Here is a 20,359-nt window from a genome sequence, read left to right on the forward strand (position 1 = left end):
ATCCCTGTAACAAACTTCCACATGTATGCCCTGAATCTAAAATAAAAATGGAAATTTTATATATATATATACACACACACACAGGTGTATATATATGTGTATATGTGTATATATGTGTGTATACATATATATGTGTGTATATATATACATGTGTGTATATGTATGTGTATATATGTATATGTGTATATGTATATATATGTGTGTGTATATGTGTGTGTGTGTGTGTGTATATATATATATAGAGAGAGAGAGAGAGAGAGAATGTCTGCCATGTTCAATACACTTTTCAGGATAGAAATAAAATGAAACACGATCCCACCTTCAAGGGGCTTACAATCTAGTAATGGAGATAAATGATCTACCTAATAACAATAAAGAAAATGATAAATAAAAGACCAACTTCAGTGGTTCTTAAAGTGAGTACAAGTGATATATGCAGGAGATTTTTAAACATATGTTTCTTTTACCTTATGATTTAAAAATATTTCAAGGCCAGGTGTGGTGGCTCAAGCCTGTAATCCCAGTACTTTGGGAGGCTGAGACTGGAAGATTGCTTGAGGCCAGGAATTTGAAACCAGCCTGGCCACCATAGCGAAACCCTGTCTCTACTAAAAATACAAAAATTAACTGGGTGTGGTGGTGGGCACCTGTAATCCCAGCTACTGGGGAGACTGAGGTGGGAGAATTGCTTGACGCCTGGAGGCAGAGGTTGCAGTGAGCTGAGATTGTGCCACAGCACTCCAACCTGGATGAGAGACTCCATCTCAAAAAAAATTTTTAAATGGTATTTCAAAAGAGCATCGTAAGTGATTCTAATATGCACATTCCCCCTCTTTAAGGGCTACCGAACTAGGAGGAGTTCAAAAGACGTAAAGATTACTTCTTGGATGCGGGCAGTAAAAATTAGGATGACTCTGAGAAAGAAATGACAAGTTTAGTGCTGGGTAGTTCTGTGACACAGGACTGTGATCTCCAATATGTACAGGGATCAGGCAGGTAACATAAATAAGTAAATTAGGTCAATCTAGGTCAAGTTGATATTAGGGAGTGCTGGGAATTAGGGCAAGTTGAAAAACACTTACCCTTTTTTATGTGGAATAACTACTTCCCAGCTCCAGCCAACTGTCCCATAAAAGAGAAAAAGACTAATAAAGATGGATCTTCCAGTTTTTCAAGGGATACCATATATTTGAATTTTCTGGCAATTAATTTAAAACAGTTTAAAGAACTATGCAGTCCCACAGTGCTTGGGCAAAACCATACATGTGTGCAGATCACATTTGGCCTCTGGACTGTTAGTCATTAATTGAACCCACACTATTTCAGGCTCTGTGTGAGGTGCTAGAATACATACAACAATTTTGTTGCTTGCAAAGTGCCTACAGTCCAGAGAAAATTGTCGAGAAAATGGATGATGACTGTGTCATATAGCCAGAGTCTCACAAAACTGTGAGAGTGCAAAGAAAAGAAAACTCACTGCTCCATGTGGAGAGACCAGCAGGAAGTATATCAGGCCAAAGCTAGCAAAGGCTCCAAAGGCAACCTCTAGTTGCCCTTGCTGCTCATCAGATCAGACACTCCCATCAGCACCATGACAGTTTACAAATGCCATGGCAACAACCTGAAGTTACTACCTTTCTTCTAGAAATTTCTGAATAACCCACTTTTTAATTTGCATGTAATTAACAGTTTATTTAATTGCATGTAACTGCTAGCCAACAGCCCAAACACTGCTACTCTGGGTGCACTGCCTGCAGATTTCCCTGCTCCACAAGGAGCAGTCACTCTGCTGTACACTGCTACTTCAGTGAACCTGCTTTCTTCCACTGCCAGCAGAATTCCACTGAATTCTTTCCTGAGCAAAACCAAGAACTCTCCTGGGCTAAGCCCCAATTTTGGGGATCACCTGCCCTGCATCATTGGGGTTATGGAAAGCTTCAAAGAGGAAATGACATGTGAGTCCCATCTGGAAGAATGAGTAAGCATTTTCCAGGTTAACAGCTAGAAACAGGAACAGGCAAAAGGAGGGCCACTTATAAGGCTCAGAAATATGAAAGTATCCCTTCTCTAAGAAGATCATCAACTCCACTAGGGCAATATACTTTTTTTTTTTTTTTTTTTTGAGACAGAGTCCTGCTCTGTTGCCCAGGCTGGAGTGCAGTGGCGCAATCTCATCTCACTGCAAGCTCAGCCTCCCATGTTCACGCCATTCTCCTGCCTCAGCCTCCCGAGTAGCTGGGACTACAAGTGCCCACCACCACGCCTGGCTAATTTTTGTATTTTTAGTAGAGACGGGGTTTCACCTTGTTAGCCAGAATGGTCTCGATCTCCTGACCTCGTGATCCACCACCTCAGCATCCCAAAGTGCTGGGATTACAGGCTTGAGCCACCGCAGCCAGCCTACTTATTCTTTCTTTTTTAGTGCATTTTATCCTAGGCTGAGCATAGGAGACCCTCTATAAATAGCTTTGACGTGTTGTGAGGCTCAAGGATATGAGATAAATAGTAAATAGTTTTCCTTAGTGATCTGTACGAATTATCATAATCTCTATAAAGCCCAAAACCTGTGATTCACTTAGGCATACCATGATGTAACAAGGTTCTTCAATTAGGAAGAAAAGAAAGTTTGGAAATCATGAAATTCCCTTCCCAAAGTCACACATAGCTAACTTTCAATTGCTCACAGGTTGATTATCTAGTAATAATAAATTCATATTCTTTGCAGTTCTCTCTTTCCTCTTTGATTTCTTTTTGCCTTATTCTACGATCATATTATCTCCATCAGAAATTCAGGTAGGAGCCAGGTATCCGGCACATCCACTTGGTTACATATTAATAGCTTTGAGATAGAAACTGAGGTATATCAGACTCATTAGCGATTTCTACATTTTCTGATAATTTTAACCATCAGATTCTTCAGATCCCCCATTACTATGGATGAATTGAGTTAGCTAAACACTTCAAAGTCCAAGAGGACTGATGTTTCAGACTGCCTTGTTCATAAAGGGATATTGACTCATAACTCCTTTTGCCACAGAAACTAAGACTTCTAAGCAGAAACACAATTTCTTCACTTAGGCTCTAGACAACAGCTACTAGTTCTCATGAGGACTGATACAGCTAAACACTTTCTAAGAGGAATGGATGCGATTTCAAACTGTGCTTGTCTTCGAGCAACAGAGTTCAGAAATTCATATTAACTTGTGTTATGAGCAAGAAATGGAAACACGAAAATATATTGCCATGTGATATACTATGGAGAAACAGTAAGGAGTAGTGCAAAAGCAGAAAAGGTGAAAATAATTTTCTACCTCAGTTTTCCAAAGCCTTTAAATCTATCAGGGTTAAGGAAACAAAAGAAAATATTTCTTTTCCAAACTATCTATTTCTTGGTACATAAATCTCCTTCATTGAAAACACTTTTCTCTCTATTCCCTCCCCAACCCCCAGTTTATATAGTCCACTGAAGTTTTCCTCAACATCATTTACTAAATATATCACAATATACTCTTTCCCTGAGGCAACCATTTCAAGAGACACCTTCCCCCAATCTGGGAATTTCTCAAATAAATCATCCCATTTGGACTTTCCTCCCTCAATATATTTAATGCTGTAAACACATTGTGAAGGTTATAAAAGCTAAAATTCTGCTCTAAAATGTCAACATATTTGGGGTGTAGGCTGAAGGTGCAGAATGACTCCTAAGGGCAAAGTCAATTACCTCTTCAGTTTGTTGAGTCTCCAGAACTATTTTACAAATGTTTTTGTTAAAATAATAATCCTCCCCCACAAGAGAAGGCTGTGCCAAGCACTTTTTCCCTTCATGTGGTTTTGGAGGAGAACATTTGCAGGAGAACGTACATTTCTGTTTTATTTAAACTTAGATCATTACAAGATTTAAGCGCATCTTGTCCCACAGCCAATACCCGTGGCTATCTGTGTAAATATAAATCAATAGTGAAGAATGAGAACTTGTTTGAAACGTAAATTCTCACATTTGAGGCCAGGTTATGTTGTGAAACCAGCATCTCCATATTTTTACTTGTTTCTGTCTAGCAAGCAACAGCCTGTGGACCAAATTCGACCCATGGCCTGTTTTATGCAGCCTGTGAGCTAAGAATCATTTTTATATTTTTAAGGATTATAAAATAAAAATAAAATCCACAAAGAATAATATCCAAAACTGAATGTATCATTTTAGGCCCCTAAGCCTAAAATATTTACCATCCGGATCTTTACAGAAAAAGTAAGCTGACTCTTGATCTAGGCAAATAGACACTTTCCTGTTGTTCAGGTCCTTATCAAATTTCCAAGCACAGTTAATTCTACCATCTTCACTTAGACAACTTATGGTATCAATGATTCACAAAAATAAGAGAAAGCTCTTGCACGTTTGATTCTGTGATTCATTTTGTGTATTGTCTTGGTTTAGGTTCACCTAGAAGCATAGAAGCAAACCACAAGACAAAGATTTAAGTGTAAGAGTCTTATTTGGAGATAATCCCAGGCAGCACTGATAGGAAAGGAGGAAGTGAGATAGGATGGTGTGATGGTTAATACTGAGTGTCAACTTCATTGGCTTGAAGGATGCAAAGTATTGTTCCTGGGAGTGTCTGTGAGGGTGTTGCCAAATGAGATTAATATTTGAGTCAGTAAACTGGGAAAGGCAGACCTGCCCTCAATCTGGGTGGGTACCATGTAATCAGCTGCCAGCTTGGCTAGGATAAAAGCAGGCTGAGGAATGTGGAAGGACTAGACTGGCTAAGTCTTTTGGCCTCCATCTTTCTTGCATGCTAGATCCTTCCTGCCCTCAAACATTAGACTCCAAGTTATTCAGCTTTTGCACTCTTGGATTTACAGCAGTGATTTGCCAGGGGCTCTCTGGCCTTTGGCCACAGACTGAAGGCTGCACTATTGGCTTCTCTACTTTCGAGTTTTTGGGGATCGTGTGAGTCAATTCTCCTTAATAAACTCCCCTCCATATATACCTCTATCCTGTTAGTCTTGTCCCTCTAGAGAAACCTGACTAACACAGTCAGGGAAGCAGCCACTAACTGTGTGTGTCAGGGCGGGGGCGGGGGGTGGGAGCAGTTAACAAGCAAATTTTCTCTTGTGGGCAATCAAGTTTAAACCTGCAGAGGAACTCCAGCTGAGAGTTATTCCACATGTGAGGTGGCATCTCAGAGTTCTTCCACATGTGAGGTGAGGGACATAGGGCAGGAACACATCAACTCTCATCAGAGCTTGGTTGATGGCTCCTTCCAGAATCATGTACTTCTCCAGTGCTTCTAGCTTGATGCTCAGCTGAGGCCAGCCGAGTGGTCTTTGGTCATCACAGAAAGCCTTCAGTGGATGCTAGTGGCTAGAAGTCAACTGAAGATATGGTTTGAGGAGATAGGGGTAAGGCATTAACACCTGCTACATTGTATTTCTTGCAATGCCCTACATTTTAAATAAGCTCCAGACTGTCACTGCTTCTCCAAGGTGGTTGCCATTTCTACAAAACAAAACTTAAAACAGAAGGGTCAGTGGGAAAAACTAAAGTCTCTACTTCCACAAATTATCTTTTTGTCCCTTCCTCCTACCATGCATAATAGATGCTCCTTGCCCTTAGTCAAGCACTTTTTTCAATCTAGATTGCTTTTCTCCCCAGGGGTCTAAGCTCCTAGCTAACATGCCCTCGGCAGGCTGTAGTTACTGAGCTTGCTTGCCCATTCACAATGAATAATGGGCTTGAATACACCTATGAGTAGCTCATTGAATTCTCTGAGCTCTAGACACACCTCCTGTCCCCCTATATAGTCATAATCTTATCTCTGTATGGTAATCATGGGCACCTATCCTTGTCAGTATAGTATAGTAACTCACTTCTTGGACTACTTGTTTACATGCATGAGGAACCCATAATGTTCAAGCTGCAGTCATAGCTTTAGGATTACTGGAACCATTAATGTGTCCTGTAGTAGAAATGTCCTCCATCTACTCCTACTGGAGACCAGAACCTGTGGTTTAGCAGAGACTAAATTTGTGGGGATGAGAAGCACAAATTCCCCACATAGGTCACCGGGAATAATGGAAATGGAGTCATTCCTTCTTCTATATCTTGCTTTCTAGAACCATGTTCTCTAACTATTGAGGACACAACCCTGTATAATGGACATTAGTTCAAAATATGTATCGCACCATGAAAGACAGTAAGTAGCCCAACCATGAAGGGTACATTCACCAAGACGGCTGAATGTTGCAGTGCTTTAAGAGGCCATTGCAACAGTTCCAGCAGGTACCACTTCCAGAATGGGATGGTGTATTTTAAGATCTGTGGATCCCATGGTAGTAAGGTGCTCATCGTCATACCTTTTTTTCCTGAAAAAATTGGTTGCTTAATCCAAAGTGATGCAGGCTTCTGTGACAATAAATCAAACGATAAGCACATAATCACTCTGTGTCCTCAGACAGGGGTACCAACTAAGGCATTGTATACAAGGAAGTCAAACCCATGCCCAGAACCCATATTAACATAAGAAGATGGCCGGGCGCGGTGGCTCAAGCCTGTAATCCCAGCACTTTGGGAGGCCGAGACGGGCGGATCACGAGGTCAGGAGATCGAGACCATCCTGGCTAATACGGTGAAACCCCGTCTCTACTAAAAATACAAAAAACTAGCTGGGCGAGGTGGCGGGCGCCTGTGGTCCCAGCTACTCGGGAGGCTGAGGCAGGAGAATGGCGGGAACCCCGGGAGGCGGAGCTTGCAGTGAGCTGAGGTCCGGCCACTGCACTCCAGCCCGGGCGACAGAGCGAGACTCCATCTCAAAAAAAAAAAAAAACATAAGAAGAAACGAATTTCAGCCCTCTCCAGGTGGAAGGGGTCCAGAGTAATCAACTTGCCATCAAGGAACTAGAAGATTTCCTCAAAGAATGGTAGTACACTGAGAGCTCAGCATCAGTCTCAACTGCTGACATTTTGGAGAGTCTTCAAGTGGCAGTTGGATCAGTCTTGGTGAAAAAAGAGTCCTTGTTGTTGGGCTCATGGATAGCCTCCCTCTCTGTCACTGTGGCTACTTTAATTATGAGTTCATTGTACAAATACTGGTGGCCAAAGACAAAACTTCACTGGCTTCTACTGGGTAAGTCATTGATGTAAACTGTTTGTTTAGGGTCTCCTCTGGTGAGCATCAATAGAAAACACAGAGATTTGCAAATTTTGTGCACAATCCTATAGAACTAACTACACATCTCTTCACTACATCAATTCAAGTTGAAAGTCAGGTATACTCTGCAAAACTTTGTACAATGAGAGCGTTTTCCCTCATCACTGTCTCCTAGGGCCACTCTTGATTGTGGCTGTAGTGCAGCAACAGTTCATACTACAACCCTTCCGTGATCCAGGCCTGGATACTTTCCTCCTCTATCAGTTGGTCATCGTGAACCCCTAGAAGCCATAGGCATGTGAGCTAAAGAAGAGACATCAGTACAACAGAGGTAGGTGGCATGGGAGCCTCAGCAACCTATTCACTCAGCTGTGCCCTGGAGACCTGCTCAGGCCTAAGTCCTGAGTATACTATTTTCATCATACAATGGATTGCTACTGTGTTCTCCCAACTTTACCTCTTAATAGGTCTGATAATATCTAACTCATCACAATGAGCTCCAATTGTATAATCACTTAATGTCCTCCATGAGGCTGAAGAGCATGCCAGGAACCGCATCTCAAACAATGAATACTTTTCTGCTGCAGATGGCATGGCTTTGTTTCAAGGGTCTGTTCTATGACTCTCCTATTGGGGTTTGCCAGAGACCCTGTCACAGATACCTCTAATAACTTGAGATCTGCTGAGTCATATGGCCCAGTCAGCTGTACTGAACTTGTACTGAAAACTGATACTGCTGTGGAAACCTCTCTCTATATGGCATTCAAAATTGGTAGCCTTATGAGTCACAGGATAAATGAATTGGATATATTCCTACATGTGGTTGGTGCTATATCCAAGATTTTCATAACAAGTATATGTCTATTTCTTAGTGGTAGGAGGTACAAAGGAAAGTCAATCATAACATGTATCCAGACCCCTGATCCCTAAAAACTTCATCTTTGTGGCAGGCCCCTGCATTTGGTAGGCTTAATCTCCCACCCAAGCATGTGTCTTACAAGAGCATCCAGAATGCTTGCCAATCCCTGTTTCCCAGGCTCAGTTAACATGATACTGTAATAATAAAATGAATATGATAAAACAATATTATAAATGTCAACAATATACCAAAATTTTAATGTAAACTTTCATTACCAAACTCTTAGGGAATAGAATCTAAAAATTAAATTCCCATGAAACTTAAAGCCCCAAGTAATTAAAGTATCAAGTTATTTTGCTCTCATGAGTTAGAAGTCCTAAGAAACTGAAGTCCAAATTATTTCTCCCCAATTTCTTCTTTTGGTCAATTCAATTTCAGAGTTCTCAATGCCTGGGTGGAGTTAGGAGTTCTTTAGCAGAGATGCTCTTGAGCACAATGGTTCTTTGGCACTATGGTCTTGCACTGAAATGCAATTAGTTTCTTTAGGAAACTACAATTTAACTTACAAAGTTAATTTAATTCAATGGCAAGTCTTTATTGCCCCTGAATTCTTAAAGTTTAAGTAGTTAGGCTATGCACTGGTCTTACACCCACCACATTTAGAAGGCAAGCAGGTCCCTCAAGGAATTTGCTCAAGGTCATATAGCTAGCTAGTAAGTGGTAGCACCAATAGGCAAATCCTAGGCAGCTGCCCTGAGAGTCTATGCTCCTAATCCTCCTCACTAGCTTCAGTTTTTCTGAGGTGCTGGTTAATCTATGCCAGGTATTGAGAATACATCATCTATGGGCTTTGGTTCACTTGGACTTTAAATTCATTAAGAGATTAATTTGGTTACTATATATTTGGCACTATATATTCACCATATTTTAAGGGGAAAAACACATTGTCTTTTCCCTCAGAGGATAACAGTCTTTTCTTGAAAAGCAGCAACTACTGTCACCAGATGTTATTTGAGGAAACTTTCTTTTCCATCTGCTATATTTAAAGCCTTCTAATTTCCATTTCCCCTTTGAGGTCCTAGATCCTAGCACCCCAAGACTGGACTGAGTATAGGCTCTATCTAGTAACATAGCATCTACATTATTTTGTGAGCAGTCACTTTCAGTGCTGTACCACAGTGGCTTTAAAAAAAAATCTAACTCTTAATAAAGAATTCCTGAGACCTAAGAAACCAACTCCAAGGTAATGTTTTCCCTTATTCATAATGAGCTAGCTTAGAGTTAACTGGGAACAAAATGGTGGTTGATCACTTTTGACCCTGAATACCAACTGTATCAGGCTGAACCCAACTGTATCCCTCTCACATCACTCTCCTCATCCCTTACCCTTAATTCATAATGGAATTTGGGTCAACCAATCTAATTCTATCTATCTAGCATACACAAAACTCAGATGACTTTCACTTTACAATCAGTAAATACTGTACTGCTTCCAATGTGTAAAAAGTCTGTATTTGGAAAGGCACTTTTCCCAATATTGGCCTCAATTAAACCCATGTGGCTTATATTCAAGTGATAGTCTACACCCCGAGGACATCCCCTGACATCAGCAGCTGCTGAGAGAAAGAATGACATGTACACTTCCTGTGGGAAGCTCCACTTCTGGAGATGAAAGGTCTGGGCTATAAATGCCCAGTTTCTCTAACTAATATTGGTAGTTATAGTTAAGTCAGCCCATCTTCACTCCTCCAAGAGAGCCGTCTCCACCAAGGGAGGAGATCCTCCACATGGAAGGGAAGTCTGTAATTAGAGAATAAGCATTTTCTCCTATAAATGACTAGGAAGATTCCTGCACATAATCTTAGAAAATAGTTTTGCTTTTTATTGAAGATTTAAAGACCAAGAAATGAAAAAAAAAAAAAAAAAAAAGAAAAAGAAAAAGAAAAGAGTCCTCATGCTCAAAAACAAACGAGGGAAAACATAGATTAGGTTAGAATCTATGTGAAGTAGGAGTATATCTTGTCTCTAAATCACACATATACATACATTCCACCTCTAACGGCTATTATGAATTCAACCAATTTTTAAGGAAGTCAAAGCGAAGGAGAAGAAATAAAAGGACAATTGTTAGGTCTTCTTTCTTTCTTCCAGACAGGCAAGGTCCTGGAAACCAGAACTGGTGAAGAAAAGCTTCTGCTGATGAATTCTAAGATGACATTCATGATCAAACATACTTCCTCAGCATATGAGAATTACCAACTCCCTCATCCATTCACTGCTGAAATCACCTTTGCAAAGATTATGATAGTGAGAGGAATCTAGCATGTCTGACTTCATCTTGCTTCTGGCCTTCCTTACCCATCCTCACCCGTTCCTGGGCATAGATTAGGCTAGCCATAGGAAGAATTTAGTTAATAGTTTAACTTTAAAGCAAGGATGGTAATAGCCCTTCCCAAAACTTAACCCCCTTTGTAAAACTAATGAAAGCCTACAAGATTGGGATTATGAGAGGGGCCTGAATTCTGCTAAGATGCAGGCATAGTTAAACTATTACCAGCCATCGTTCAGGAGGTCACAAGACTTGTAACTTCCCCAGTTACTCCTGTAGGTAGCATCACTATCACAGAATCTCAGATTGACCTTTTGAGATGTCTTTTCAGACTTATGCATTTCTGGTGACTGACTCCACCCAGACCCACAACTCATGACTCAAGTGGTCCTGTGGCCCCCACCCAGAAGCCGACTCAGCACACAAGGACCATTTTTCCATACCCCTATGATTTCATCCCCAACCAATCAACATTCCCCATTCCCTAGCCCCCTGCCCACCAAGCTATCCTTAAAAAACCCTCACCTTTGAGCTTTCAGGGGAGACTGATGTGAGTGATAACTCTAGTTTCCACATATGGCCAGCCTTGTGTTAATTAAGCAGTTTCTTTACTTTAATTCCATGGACTCAGCGAACTGGTTTTGCCTATGCAGTGGGCAGGAAGAACTTGTCAGGTGATTATATAGCCCCTTTTGTTGCATGGAAAGTGAAGATATTGATGTTTTCTCTGTCTTGTCTCAGGTGGCTGAGTAAAACTCAAAGCAAAGGAAGGGCTTTGTAAAGTGTAAAATGAGCCACACGTGTTCACTGACAGCCCTCTTTCCCATGTAAGGGGAAAGTTTGTTTTCATTAGTTGCTTAGTTTGGGTCAGTGTTACTTGATTTCAGGCTGTGCTTACCCATCTACCCAATCCAGCAAGAATTTCCAATTCATTTCCAAATATAAAGCATTTTGGCCACTGTGATTTCCTATAGTGGATCCTAAACCAGGTTTTTCTAACTCTGACTCTTTTTCTCTTTGCTTGAAGCAGATTTAAGTCTGGATTGTCTGTTTGGGTGGCCTCTATGCACAGTTTTGGCTCTTTTTTTTTTTTTCTAAATCTCATTGGCCATCATTTCAATTTTTCTATTTGTCTGTTCCCTTCACGTATAAAAGGCAGTAAAAATAGTAGAAAAGGTAACTACAACTTATTGAGCATTTACCACATTCCAGACATTATGCTAAACACTCTATATAAATTATTTAATCCTTGCAACAGTTCTAAGGGAAGCAAAATTTCTATCTGATAAAGGAGATAATTATGAAAATTTATCAATAACGAGTGAAGTGCACATGTACATATATGCACTCACACACACACAAAAATACCAAGGTTTATGGTAGGTATGCAGAGTCGTTGCAAAGAGTCACTGGTACTTCTTTTGTGGAATCCTTTCTTTGTCCCAGGAAAAGCCTCACAAGCTCATAGGCTAAGTTTACCCAGCCATCTGACCAGCTTCCTTACTTGGACTAAAAATGATGTCTCACTAAATCCTTGCAATGAGTCCACATTATAGCAATTATCCTTCTCATGTTGTGCATGGGGAAATACTATTTTAAAATCTGGCCAAGTTTCAGCCCATTACTCAAAGAAAACAACAGAATTCCTCTTGAGGAAACAAATCATTCTTTTATTTGAGAGGCCATGTTTATGAAATATATAGCTATAGCCTAGTCTGGATTAAGAATAGAGAAAATAATAAATGCTCTTGTTCTGCCTAAGAAGGTAGCAGATATTTCTTCAAAGAGTGAAAGAAAATTTGTGTTTAATTTTGATTTGAAATGCCCATCAGTGATAGACTGGATAAAGAAAATATGGTACATATACACCATGGAATAATACACAACCATAAAAAGGAATGAGATCATGTCCTTTGTAGGGACATGATGGAGCTGGAAGCTGTTATCTTCAGTGCAAACAAACACTGGAACAGAAAACCAAACACTGCATGTTCTCACTTATAAGTGGTAACTGGATGATGAGAACACACAGACACGGTAGTCAAGGAACACACTGGAGCCTCTCAGTGGGTGCAGGAGGAGGGAGAGCACCAGGAAGAATAGCTAATGGATGCTGAGCTTAATACCTAGGTGATGGGTTGATCTGTACAGCAAACCACCATGGCACATGTTTACCTGTGTAACAAACCTGCACATCCTTCACATGTACCCTGAAACTTAAAAGTTAAAGAAAAAAATTTATTTGATTTGGTATGGGCTGTTTGGTTTGGTGAGTTAGGAGTACAGGTCTTAGAGAAGCAAAAAGCCAGGAATGGGTCCTCAGGGAAGCATGCACACCAGAGACAAAGAAGCAGACGGTACAGAAAAAAGTTTTCAGTGATTATTTCTTGTGGAAAGGAATAATTGATAAACTGGTGAAACAATGAACATTGATTTTCACATACAGATGCTTCTAATTATGCGTGAAAATCCCCCTCAGTTTTCCACATACGCTGAGTAAAAGAAGTGTGTTACACACACCAATTCTTGTTTTAGTCATATCTTGTAGGCATGATGAGTTGAAGAAAATCAAAATATTTTACCCCAGAATATATTTCTTTGACATATTTTGAAATGACTGCCATAGGACCAGCAGACAAAATTGGCCCTGAAATTTTGTGGGGGAAATTTGTATCTGTAAAGAATTTCCATTAATGTAACCAAGACTTCCCTTTCTAGGCCTTTCCCAGATTGAGAATAGGTTAATTGAGAGTCTAACATCTTTAAAGTTCTGAAAAAAAAATTATCACTTATTCTCTCTGAAGGCTGCTATCTGTGAGAGTCTATGTACATAACAAGGCCAACTTTGCTAGCCAGGCCTCTTGCTTTCTCCCTTCCATAACCTGTCTTGCCACTAAAACCTGTTTGTGGCCATTCTCTGAGCCCCCATTCTTTCTGTAGCCTGAAAATGGTATACAAGCTTCTGTACCTCACTGGGAGTTGCGTTCTTCATTCTGAAGGCTATTGTGTATACATGTTGCCTGGACCAGCAACCTCAGCTGCCCTACCCTTTCCCAGGCATAAATCACAATATAGCAGGGCTCTTTCTGCTCCACCCTCAGGCAGATTTCTGGGCATTCAGAGCACTCACTCAGCTAGATCAACAGCCTGACCTGCTCCACCCATCCTGTGCCAAGATCCTGGTTCAGAGAAGCCCTCTCTGCTTCATGCCCAGGCAGATCTCCAGGCATTTAGAGCACCTACTCATCTGATTCAGCAGTCCATGCCACCTCACTCTTTCTGGACATAGATCATGGTGCAATGAGACCCTCTCCACAGCAGCCCAGGCAGATCTGCAGGCATCCAGAACATCCATTCACCTGGATAAGCAGTCCAAGCTGACCCACCCTTCCTGTACTGAGATCCAGGTGCAAGAGGGCCCTCACTGATACACATTCAGGCAGATCTCCAGGCATTCAGAGTGCTTGCTTTCCTGGGTCAGCAGCCTAAGTCACCCTTCCTGTGCATAGATCTTCTTTTGGGGGCACCTCTCCACTCCATGTGCAGGCAGATTTCCAAGCTTTTCCCACTCACTTAGATCAGCTGCCTGACCCACCCCACCCCTCCTGTGCAGAGATCCTGGCACAGAGAGGCCCTCTCTGGTCAACGCCAAGGCAGATCTTCAGGCATTCAGAGCACCAGCTCTCCTGGATAAGGAGCCTAAGCCACCACACCCTTCCTGTGCAGAGATCCTAGTGAAAGAGGGCCCTCCATGCTACTTACATAGGCAGATCTGCAGGGATTCAGGTCACTTGCTTGCCTTGTTCAGCAGCCTGAGTTACCCCACCTCTTCTGTGCAAAGATCTTGGTACAGGGGATCCCCTCTCCTCCACACCCAGGCAGATCTATGGCATCTGGAGCACTACTCACCTGGATCAGGAGTTTAGGCTGCCCCCAATCCCTGTGCAGAGAACTTGGGACTGAGGGGAGTTTCCCAGTTCCATGTCTAGGCACACCTCAGGGCTCTTGGTAGCCACCCACTGGATTCTTCTTCAGTGCTGGTGCTTGTGTCTGCCAGTGGTAGACCTGCAGGTGGGACTTTGCAGTCTTGTCCCACCATCTTGCCCCCCACAATCCCTTCACCCAACAAACCAGGGAGCTCAGAGCATTGTGCACTCCATGAATCAGCCCTTTGCGTGAGGCAACAGAGAGATTCTCCTGGTAATCAAGGATCAAATATATACCCAGCCATGTTGGCTGCAGCCAGCTTTTACCCATAAGCATCATCTACCAGCTTGTAGCTTGAACCACTTAGCCCAATATAAAACCTGCCAAAGAAAATACAAAGAGATATAAAAGCAAAGCTAAAAGGCTCTACCCAATAAAAGTGGGGGAAAGGGAAAAATAAGACACAGGAATAGTATAGGGGAAAAAAGAAGAAAAAATCTTACCTACATGAAAATAATTACAAGAATTAGAATTGTTCTGTCTCCAGATGTGAAAGAATTGGTGCAACAATTCTAACATCATGAAAGATCTGAATATGATGATACCATCAAAAAAAAAAATCATGATAGCTCTCCAGCAGTGGTCCCTAAACAAAAAGGAAACTCAGAAAAGACAAAGAATTCAAAGCATGGATTGCAGGAAAGCTCAATGAGGTTCAAAACAGTATTGAAAATCAGTACAAAGAAAATTCTAAAGCAATCTAAGAAATGAAGAAAGAGATAAGCATCCTAAAAAGAAATTAATCAGAGGTCTGGAATTGAAAAACTCAAACAATTTCAAAACATAAGTGTAATATTTATCAATAGACTGAGCCAAGAAGAAAGAATCCCAGAGCTTGAAGACAGGGCTTTTTTTTTTTTTTTTTTTTTTTTTTTGAACTAAAGCAGAAAAAAAAATAATTTTTAAAAATGAAGAAAATCTTCACAAAATACAGGATTAAGAAAAGCAAACAAACCTATGAATTATTAGCATTTCTGAGAGAGAAGGGGGAAAAGTCAACAACCTGAAAAACGTATTTAATAAAACAATTCAAGAAAATGTTCTTAATCTTGCAAGAGAGGTAAACATCCAGATACAAGAAATCCAGAGAACACCTGTGGGATACTATACAAAATGAACATCACAAGGCATATCATCACCAGTGTCCAACGTCAATGCTAAAGAGAAAATCTTAAAGGCAGCTGGAGAAAAAGATCAGATCACACACAAAGAGAACCCCATCAGGCTAACAGCAGATTTCTCAACAGAAACTTTACAAGCCAGGAGATTTGGGGAGCCTATATTCAGTATTCTTTAAAAGAGGAAATTCTAACCAAGAATTTTATATCCTGCCAAATTAAGCTTCATAGGTGAAGGAGAAATAAAATCTTTTCCAGACAAGCAGGCATAAGGGGAATTTGTTACCACTAGACCAGCCTTACATGACATCTTTAAAGGAGTTCTAAACATAGAAACAAAAGAAAAAATACTTGCTACTACAAAAACACAGTTAAGTATATAGCTCACTTACTCTATAAAGCAACTACAAAATGGAAACTACAATGTGATCAGCTAACAACTTCACAGTAGGATCAAAACCTCACATACCAATATTAACCTGGAATGTAAATTGTCTAAAGGCCCCACTGAAAAAGCACAGTTAAAAACTAGATTTAAAAAAAATAAGACACATCCATCTGCTATCTTCAAGAGACCCATCTCACATGTAATAATACCCATAGGCTCAAAGTTAAGGGTTGAAGAAGGACCTATCACACAACAGAAAACAAAAAAAGAGCAGGTCACTATTTTTATATTAGACAAAACAGACTTTGAACCAACAACTGTAAAAAAAGGACAAAGGGCATTACATGATAAAGCATTCAATTCAACAAGACTTAATTGTCCTAAATATATATGTACCCAACATTAGAGAACCTACATTCATAAAACAACTAATTCTAGACCTTTGAAAATACTTAGTCACACAATAGTAGTGGGGAACTTCAACACCCACTGACAGTGTTAGACAGATCATCAAGGCACAAAACTAAAGAAGAAATTCTGGACTTAAATCAACACATGATCAATTGGACCTAATAGACATCTACAGAATACTCCATCCATCAACCATAAAATACACATTCTTCTCATATACACAAGGACAATACTCCAAGATAGGCCACATGCTTGGCCATAAAGCCAGTTTCAACAAATTCAAAAAAATCAAAATCATACCTCTATAAGTCATTAGGCAAAGCCAGCATCACCTGGCAAAGACACAACAAAAAAGAAAAACGACAGGCCAATAGCGCTGATGAACGTAGATGAAAAAATCCTCAACAAAATGCTAGCAAACCAAATCCAGCAGCACATCAAATAGTTAATTCAACACAATCAAGTAGGCTTCATTCATGGAATGCAAGGTTAGTTCAATGTACTCAAATCAATAAATGTGATTCACCACAAAAACAGAATTTAAGATGAAAATTATATCATCTCAATAGATGCAAAAAAATCCAACATTCCTTCATGATACAACCCCTCAAGAAACTAGGCATCAAAAGAACATAGTTGAAAATAATAAGAGCCATGTATGACAAACCCGCAGCCAACATCATACTGAATGGGCAAAAGCTAGAAGCATTCCCCTTGAGACCTGGAACAAGACAAGGATGCTCCCTCTCACCACTCCTATTCAAGGTAGTACTAGAAGTCCTAACTAGAGCAATCAGGCAAAAGAAAAGATAAAGATAGACCCTAATGCAGTAATAGCTCAAAACTTCAACATTCCACTCTCAGCACTGGACAGATCATCCAGACAAAAAAATCAGGAAAGAAACATTGGACTTAATCCACACTACAGACAAAAATTAACCTAATATATTTGCAGAACATTTCATCTAATGGCTGCAGAATGCATATTCTTCTCAGCACACAGATCATTCCCAAGGATAGATTATATGTTAGCCCACAATACAAGTCTTAGGAAAAAAAGAGAAATGATATAAAGTATCTTCTCTGACCACAGTGGAATAAAACTAGAAATCTCTAAGAACAGGAATTTTGGAAACAAACAAACACATGGAAATTAAACAACATGTTCCTGAATTATCACCAGGTTGCTGAAGAAATTAAAAAGGAAATTTTAAAGTTTCTTAAAACAAACGAAACTGGAAATACAACATACTAAGACCTATAGGATATAATAATAGCAGTACTGAGGAAAGTTTAAAAATTTATAGCAATAAGTGCCTACATCAAAAAAATAGAAAAACTTCAAATAAACAACCTGATGACACGCCTTAAAGCACTAGAAAAGCAAGAGCAACATAAAAATGGTAGAAGATAATAAATATCAGAGCAGAAATAAATGAAACTGAAAATTTAAAAATACAAAAGATCAACAAAATAAGTTGTTTTTTGAAAAGATAAACAAAAGTAACAAAACTTCAGACTAACAAAAAAAAAGAGAAGATCTAAATGAATAAAATCACAGATGAAAATGGAAATATTATAACCAATACCACAGAAATCCAAAGGATCATTAGAGGCTATGCTCAACAGCTATATCCCGATAAATTGGAAAACTCAGAAGAAATGACTAAGTTCCTAGACACATACAATCTACCAAGATTGAACAATGAAGAAATTCAAAGCCTGAATAGATCAATAACAAGTAATGAGATCAAAGCTGTAATAAATTGTCTCCCAGGAAAGAGAAGCAGAGGACCCAATGGCTTCACTGCTCAATTTCATCAAACATTTAACAGAGCACTAATATCAATTCTACTCAAACTATTCCCAAAAATAGAGGAAATACTTCCAAGCTCACTCTATGAGACCAATATTACCCTGATACCAAAATCAGACAAAGATGTCAAAAAAAGAAAATTACAGACCAATATCCCTGATGAGTATTGATGCTGAAACCCTCAACAATACACTAGCAAATTGAATTCAACAACACTTAAAAAGATCATTCAGCCAGGCGCAGTGGCTCATGCCTGTAATCCCAGCACTTTGGGAGGCTGAGGCGGGCGGATCAAAAGGTCAGGAGATTGAGACCACGGTGAAACCCTGTCTCTACTAAAAATACAAAAAATTAGCCGGGCACGGTGGCAGGCGCCTGTAGTCCCAGCTACTTGGGAGGCTGAGGCAGGAGAATGGCGGGAGGTGGAGCTTGCAGTGAGTCAAGATGGCGCCACTGCACTCCAGCCAGGGGGACAGAGCGAGACTCCATCTCAAAAAAAAAAAAAAAGATCATTCATCATAACCAAGTAGGATTTACCCTAGGGATGCAGGGATGGTTCAACAAATGCAAATCAATCAATGTGATACATCATATCAACAGAAAAAGGAAATAAACCATATGATCATTTCATATGAGTCATATCAAAAAGTATTGGATAAAATTTAACATCCCTTCATGAAAAAAAAAATCCTCAAAAAACTGGGTACAGAGGGAACATACTTGAGCACAATAAAAGCCATATATGAACAACACATAGCTAGTATCATGCTGAACAGCAAAAAACTGAAAGGCTTTGATCTAAGACCTGGAACACAACAAGGATTTCCACTTCCAGCACTCTTATTAAACATAGTGATAGAAGTCCTAGCAAGAGCAATTAGGCAAGAGAAAGAAATAAAGGGCATGCAAATTGGAAAGGAAGAAGTCAAATTATCCTTGTTTGCAGATGATATGATCTTACATTTGGAAAAACCTAAAGACTCCATCAATAAACTATTAGAACTGATAAATTCAGTAAAGTTGCAGGATACAAAATCAACATACAAAAATCAGTAGTAGCATTTCTATATGCCAACGATGAACAATCTGAAAAAGAATTCAAGAAAGTAATCACATTTGAAATAGTAACAATAAAATTTTAAAATAAAATAGGAATTAACCAAAGATGAAAGCCCTCTACAATGAAAACTGTAAAACACTGATGAAAGAAATTCAAGAGTACAGAAAAAAATGGAAAGATATTCCATGCTCATGGATTTGAAAAATCAATATTGTTAAAATGTCTATACTATCCAAAGCAATCTACAGATTGAATGTAATCCCAACCAAAATACCAATAACATTTTTCACAGAAATAGAAAAAACAACATAAAATTTATATGGAACCGCAAGAGATGGAGAATAGCCAAAGCTATCAAGGGCAAAAAGAAAATAACTGGAGGAATCACATTACCTGACTTCAAATTACACAACAGAGCTATAGTAACCAAAACAACATTTTACTGGCAAACAAATAGACAAAAAATAGAACAGAATAGAGGACCCAGAATAAATCCTTACTGCACTTGTTTTCAACAAAGGTATCAAGAACATACACTGGGGAAAAGACAATCTTTTCAATAATTGGTGCTGGGGAAACTGGATATCCATATGCAAAAGCATGAAACTAGACTTCATCTCTTGCCATATACAAAAATCAAATGGAAATGATTAAAGATTTAAATCTAAGATCTCAAACTACTGAACTACTAAAAGAAAACATTAGGGAAACTCTTTAGGATATGAATCTGGGCAAAGATTTTTTGAGTAATAACTGACAGGCATAGGCAACCAAAGAAAAACTGGACAAGTAGGATCACATCAAGCTTAAAAACTTTTGCACAGCAAAGGAAACAATCAACAATGTGAAGAGAAAATCCATGGAATAGGAGAAAATATTTGCAAACTATTCATCTAACAAGGGATTAATAATCAAAATATATATGGAGCTCAAACAGCTCTATAGGAAAAAAATCTAAATCTGATTTTAAAATGGGCAAAAGATTTATATACATATTTATCAAAAGAAGACACACAAATGGCAAACAGGCATATGAAAAAGTGCTCAACATCATTGATCAGAGAAATTCAAATTGAAACTACAATGAGATACTATCTCACCCCAGTTAAAATAGCTTTTATCCAAAACACAGGCAATAACCAATGCTGGTGAGGATGTGGAGAAAAGGGAACCCTCATACACTGTTGGTAGAAATGTAAATTAGCACAACTACTATGAAGAAGAGTTTGAAGATTTCTCAAAA

The sequence above is a fragment of the Macaca thibetana genome, chromosome 15, assembly GCF_024542745.1.
Source record: "Macaca thibetana thibetana isolate TM-01 chromosome 15, ASM2454274v1, whole genome shotgun sequence".
NCBI classification, from domain to species: Eukaryota; Metazoa; Chordata; class Mammalia; order Primates; family Cercopithecidae; genus Macaca; species Macaca thibetana.